Source organism: Castor canadensis, chromosome 9 (assembly GCF_047511655.1).
Source record: "Castor canadensis chromosome 9, mCasCan1.hap1v2, whole genome shotgun sequence".
Taxonomy (NCBI): Eukaryota; Metazoa; Chordata; class Mammalia; order Rodentia; family Castoridae; genus Castor; species Castor canadensis.
In genome coordinates, this window is record NC_133394.1 from 19,398,793 (window position 1) to 19,405,839 (window position 7,047).

Here is a 7,047-nt window from a genome sequence, read left to right on the forward strand (position 1 = left end):
CACTCAGCCCTAAAAGAAAAACCACCAACGAATGAAAAACAACCCATTGCATATGGATCAGAAGTCCTCACACTTTCCAGACTCTGAGTGGGGCTCTGGATTCTGCAGTTTTACAAGCCTGACAGGGGCCAGAGTGGTGAGGTCTGCGGTGGGAGGAACCCACCTGCATAGGCAAGGGCGGCTTCCCTCTGAGACAACAACTGATGAACATTTGTTAAGAAACAGAAGCAGAAGATCTTTGGACAGTCTATTGTGTTGTTTCAACTGCACTGACAACAACTACAGATGTGATTTATCTGAGATGCTACTCTGTGCTGGGCCCAGGGCCAAGCCTTCCATGGTATCTCTTTAATCCTCGCATGAATCCTGCAGGATATGATCTCTAGTTTGCAGAGGAGGAAACAGAGAAATTAAGGAAGTTTTCCCCAGCTTTGCAGGTCCTTAGGGTTCCATCAGCATGCAGCCCAGGTGCACCAGCGTGGTCTTCTCTTCTGCGCTGACAAGAGGACCCATTGGCATTTGAGCAAAGCGAGACTACACAGGGCCCCTCTTCCTTTTACCTGCATTCAGGGCTCCCAATGGCATTAATTTCAAATGTGTTTCCTATTTCATTCCCCCAGCAGTAGATGCCACAGGGAGACTTATCCCTGGTATTAGTTATGGTATTTAGAATTGCAGAAGCATATATCAAGGGAGAAAACCACCCGGAGGGGCCCATCTAAAGAGAGACCTAGTTTCCTTTGTAAAGGGGCTTTTGTGCATCAGGTACTTCTATCCGGTCCCAAGCACTTCTGAATAACAGTGTTCTAAGCCAGTGACACAGCCCTAGGCCCTGGCACAGGCACTGGAACCCTAGTCATCAAGGAAACTTCCCTGGAGATGCAAAGTTGGGATACAAACTAGATGACTTTGAACCACATACAGTAAGCCAATCAGTGAACTGAAGAGCAAGGATGCCATTTTTTCACTGATGGCCTAGGGGCAGTGTGCACATCTTTATCCTCCCTAAGGGAAGAGACTTATGGAGGTGGGACAGAGTCAGAGGACCAGCAGAGGACAGAGAGGCACCCATAGGAACAAGGGATCTTACTGCTCCTGGGCCTCATGGGACCAGGGAGGACCAGGGCTCTGGAGCCCCACGGGGCCTGCCATGGAGGAGGATGCATACAGTGGGAGCTGCAAGGCAGGTCGGGCACAGAGACTGCCTGTATATCATCTTCAAAGCAGCCCTGGAGGAAGGATGAGAGCAGTCTATAAATAGTTTTTTCATTTCCAAAGATAAGCTTGGTTAAAAGGCTTTTCCTTCTGTTCAGCCTAGCATAGGCATCAGGTCTTTGAGGGAGACACCCAACTACTTAGTCATCCAACCATACGCACACTGCACATTGCTCCCATGGGCACATTTCCCTTGGTTGTCTGCACAGTAGCCAGGCTGCTTCCATTCAGTCATCTGCAGGCATCAACCCCAAATTTGACTGGGCCAGGTTTAGGGGGTCGGCTTTTCAAAGAGCGAGTGTCTAACTTCTTCATTGATTCTAGCTCAGAAAATGAGAATTCACGTCTTCTCATGAACAGTTACCGTTAGCCCAGCTTGCCCTCCAGATGGGGCATCAGTCCTAATTCTATCTACTTGGCTAGGTTAGCACCGGCCATGTTCCCACACACTAGTTTATGAGGTCAAGGTGGCCAAACCACTGAGCTCAGCCAAGTAGCCTTTTCCCTGGAAATCTGAAATTTGGATATCTAATTCTTTTTCTGGGTATTGGGCTGATAACAGACGTACTTGGTTTTTTTTTTTTTTGGCAAGACTAGGGTTTGAACTCAGGGCTTCATGCTTGCTAGGCAGACACTCTACCACTTGAGCCACTCCACCAGCCCAACAGACGTATTTGGAAGGAGAAGACACAAAGATGGAGAGGCTGGTGACATTCACTCCCTAGTTCTGTTGTTCCTTAGACTCAGCTAAACTCCTCAACTCAGGAGACCCTAAGGATCTCTGAAACTTGAACTTGAAAAGGTTCCCTCTGTAAGACTCACCTTGTCTCCTGCAAGGATTGGAGCACAAGAATTGTCATGGTGGGTTAAATTCCCTGAGGGATTTCCCAGCACTGCCTCAGAGACAGCCATGTGGGCAGACATAACTTTTTCCCCCAAAGCCCTCCCTTTTCCTTAGTGCCCATGTACTGTAACTTATGTTCAATAAATATGTATGAAGCAACTGCTGGCAACACTGCCCCATTTGTTAAGCAAAACTGAGGCTTATCCAGAGGCCATTTGCGTTGAGTCACAGGGCTAGGAAGTGAGCAACTGAGCTGGGCAAGTGTGCTCTGCTTGGCTACTGCCATCTAACTACTGGTTTACAAACTAACTTATCGACTGCAGTCTTCCCAGTTCACTCCCCTAGAAGTCCAGGTTTAGAGTGGGGAATATAGCAATGTGTGCTCTAAAAAAGGTTTTAGAAGTTAAAACTTTAGGAGAGAAAACGCACATTAATTTAGCCAAAAAACATTCACCATACGTTAATTAGGTTTGGCCACATTTAACAAATGACACTAGTGATGTGACTTAAACAGAACAGAAGTTTGTTTTTTTCTCATGTGAAAGAAGTCCAGAAGTGTGCAGCCTAAGCATGGTATGGTCATCAAAGACTCAAGGGCCTCCTTGAGTGGTTTTATAAGTAAGCTTACCTCATGGTCACAACTAGGGTTGCTAACACTCTAGCCATTACATCTGTGCTCCAGAAAGGAGGAGGAAGAGGCAAGGTAAAGGGGAAGTCTTTTTAAGGATTTTCCAAGAAGCAAGAACAATAAATCAGCAGACAATAAATCAACGAAAGATAAATAGTAGCCGGGTGTCGGTGGCTCACACCTGTAATCTAGCTACTCAGGAGGCAGAGATCAGGAGGATCACAGTTCGAAGCCAGCCCAGGCAAATAGTTTCTGGGACCCTATGTCAAAAAACCCATCACAAAAAATGGTTGGCAGAGTGGCTCAAGGTATAGGCCCTGAATTCAAACCTCCAGTACCAGAAAAAAAAAAGATAAATATTACAATTTCTGGTGGTGACAGAAAATGGTGGAGATTTTAAATAAGACATGAAAGAGGATGGTCACTCTGAACAGGTGATGTGGAAATAGAGGCCTGTTGGGTGTATGGGGTGAGGCAGAGCCCTCTGGACAGTGGGGACAGCACTATCAAGGCCTTGGAGTCAGGAGGGTGCGATGTGCACATTGGTGAAGAACCCCTGATCCAAAATCTTTGAAAGTCTTTTAATAGCCTGTTCAGATGAGGTGAAGAATGATCTGGGTTTTGCCCATTGGAGGAATGTTAGTGACACTCCACTAGTGATATTCCGTTAGTGAGGTTTATTTATTCGTGAAGTACATTTTCTTACCAATAGGGTAGCTGTTGATACTCTAAATTACTATTAATCTCATTGGTGTGACTGTAATAGATATCTCTTGTTCCCTAAAAGTTTGCCTGGGATCTACGTTAGAAAATGAAAGTCTATTACTGAGGGACCTTATCAGTGTAGGATAGGTACTCATAGTTGCAGTTTGAGATTTTAATCTTGTTGGATTGGATAAAATGCTTTATGAGATATATTTAATTTTCAAATTCAAGTGATTTTTTTTTTGAGACAGTTCTTAATATGTAGCCGAGGCTGGCCTTGAACCTGGGATCTTCCTGTCTCAGCTTCTGGAGTGCTGGGATTATGTGTATGCACCACCATGCCCAGCTCAAGGGAATATAAGTTCAGAAATATCCGTTTGTGTTTTTAACCTATACTATTTTTTAAAAAGCGATGGCTTTCCTAAGAGGATTTATCCTTGCTTTCTCTGACTTGGAGTAGTGACTTCCTGTTACTGTCTTCTGGGGTCCGGCAAAGTTTTTTTTTTTTAAATTTTTTATTGACTTTGTCCATACAACCTATTATTTTATTGATTTCAAAACATTTCCCATTTCAACCTTTGCCTTTATGTGGAAGTCATAATGTTTTTGGTCTCTTCTGGGATGCTAGGACTCCCTCCCCTTTTCAGTTGCCCCTGTAGTTCCATAGTATCTTTGTTGATAAAGGAGCACTGCACAGAGTCCTTAGTGTGGACTCTTATGAGGTTGGCAGTCCCCTCCCAGAACGCAGCAAGTGGGGATAGCTGCCTCTTGTTCCCAGTTGCATCTCTTAGGGATTTGGGGCATCCCCAATCACTGGGGAACTCTCCCTCACCTATTGCTCATTGGCAGGCAGTGCTCTCTTTTCCAGCTCATTGTATGCTCTTTCTCTGGGTCCTGGCATTCGTCATCATCCCTACCTTATTTCTGCTGGTCTCTCTTCATCTCTCAAGGCAACCCTCTTGGACTTGAGGGTTTGGTCCACACCCACTGCATGGAAAGCAGCCATATGTCTTTTGCAGTAACAGACAGCCATTCCAACATAGCCTCGTCTCTGTGGCTGTGTGTTAGGAGATGGTAAACCCAATTCCTGCTCTTGAAATTTCTCAGATGGGAGTCAGACACAGTTTAAGTTGCCCCTAAACTACAAGGGACAAAGAGCATGTTCTCAGAGCAGTTCTACTGAAGGCTCACCACTAATTTTAACATGAGGGGTCAGCACCCATTCCTAATTCCAAGTATGGGAGTGGAATCAAAGCACACCTTGAGAGTTCTCTTACCTCTACTCTCTTTTCTTGATTCTCTAATCTCTTGTTTAGGATGGAGTTGGGTAACGTCTCAGAGTCGAAATCGGTTTTGACCATCCATTCCTTTATATAAAACTTATTTTGACATAATTATAGGTTCACAGGAAATCAGAAAGAAACTCACAGGGAGATCTTGTGCAGTCCTCACCTCCAAGGTGAACACATCTTTTAGGGCTCTAGGGTGATATCAAGACCAGGAAGTTGACATTGGTACAATCCACAGAATTTATTCAGATTTCACCAATATGCACACGCTCAATTGGATGTGTGTTTGCAACTCTGTGTGACATGACCACCTGTGTACTTTCACACAACTGCCATCCCAATCAAGATGCATAATTACACCATGGTTCTAATCTTACCCCTTCCAGTGTACCGTACTCTCCATTCATCTCTAACCTGGCAATCTCTAACCCGTTCTCCAGCTCTGTAATCACGTTACCTCATGGAAACATTCAGCATGCCCCTTTTTGAAATCGTTGGCTATCTCTTATAGCCCTATAAACAATAATGGTTTCACTCTGGAATGCAACATCTATGGATTCTGTGGCGTCAAGAAGAGTCCCATTATAACAACAATTTATAGATAGTTCTGTTTGCATTTGGGACATGTTTTTGTTTGGTTTCTTTCTGGTGGGTCAGCATTTTATTTATTTAACAAATATTTATGGAGTGACTGGCATTTTGTTGTCTCTGATTTTACTGTTCTGCCTTAGGTCTACTGTTCTCAGGCAAGTAAGTAACATCCAGGTCTTCTCTGGGATTTATTTAAGTTCTAGAACTACTTTTTCTTGAAGCGATTTAACTTGAACTTGCACTGGAACTGAAATTTTTGAACCACTCTCTGCTCAGTTTCAGAAAGTCACTATCCCATTGACTTGCCATTTCATTTGAAACATCTTGGGAACATCTACAACCTTGAAATTCTCACCATGTCCCTACTTCTTCAAATCTTTTTATAAAGTTATTCACCAAGATTGGCCCCTCCTGATCTCTGAGATCTCCTACTTCTTTTTTCTACAAAGAAATGGCTCTTTTTTTTTTTACCTTATTTTCTTGTGTTGAAATTCAACCCTGTGCCTTTCTAGTAGTCCCTCAATTCTATGTTAACCTAGTCATTCCTTACTTGTCTACAATTAAGTTTTGATTAGAGATGCTTGTCACGGCTATTTCCACAGTCTACACAATGACTCAGTCTCCTTTCTCTGTGTACCCAAGACCTCCAGTGACTAGCTGTGACACCTCTCTGCAGAATGCAGACTGCCTTTGCCTCTCTGGGTTCTGCTGATAGAAGCTTTCTGCAGTTCTGTACTTTATTTAAAGATTCCAGAGCATCCCCAGTATGGACTAGAGACACAACCAGTTGGTGGGTTCCCAAGTCCCCTCTGGAAGTCAGAGCGAGGCTGACATTGGCACCTGACTGTCCTCTGGCACCACAGCTGTTGCAGCAACTGGTCTCATTGTAGTCGACAGCTCTGCAATTCTGCCCACGAATTCATGTGAGATTCTTTGGTGGATCACATCCTGTCTGGGTGATTTATTGATGTCTGTTTTGTCAGACTAGAACATTCTGTGCATTTACTACCATTTTTTCGAATGCTGCAGCCTATCCATTTCAAGGGCACACACCTTCCTTGGGAAAGGGCAAGGCATTAAAACAATCTCTTCTGTCTCTTTTCTCATTCCTTCATACATTTAATTCATGCCTTTAGCTTCTTGTTTTTGCCATTTTTGGATAGTTTCTTACAAAGTACTCTTTAACAGCTCATACTATTTTAGAAGAAAAAGAGGCAATAAAAGTAAGTTCAGTTCAAACATTCCAGTCTAAAGATAAAAGAACTAACACTGAAAGAAGTTATGTGACTTGACATTGAGTAACTTATATTTCCTTTCTGGTTATGTGTTCTTATTTTTTGGATTTTATACTCAATTGAAATTTTAAGTAAAAAAGGGTGTCCTTTTGAGCCTTAGAATGCTGTCCTCCTGTCATGCTCCACAGGTCTCCAGAAGAGCATGTGTGATACACACTGTTGCCTGTCCAGCTGATCTGTGGCTTCTTGTGTCCTGCCATTCTGCATCCAGGGGAGCCTCTAGGAGTTGGGTAGGATCCCATGCTAGTCACCTTTCCATAGCTCTTACCAACACCTGAGGTAAGGCAATTTAAAAGGCGGAAAGGCTTGTTTGGGCTCATGGTTTTAGAGTTCCCTTCTATAGTCTCTTGCCTTCATTGCTTTGAGCCTATGGTGGTATCATGGTGGAGGAGGTCTGTTTACCTCATGGGAGCCAGGGAGGGGAAAGAAAGAGAGAGGAGAGGAGCATGGAGGTCCTAATATCCCCTTCAAGAGCATCTT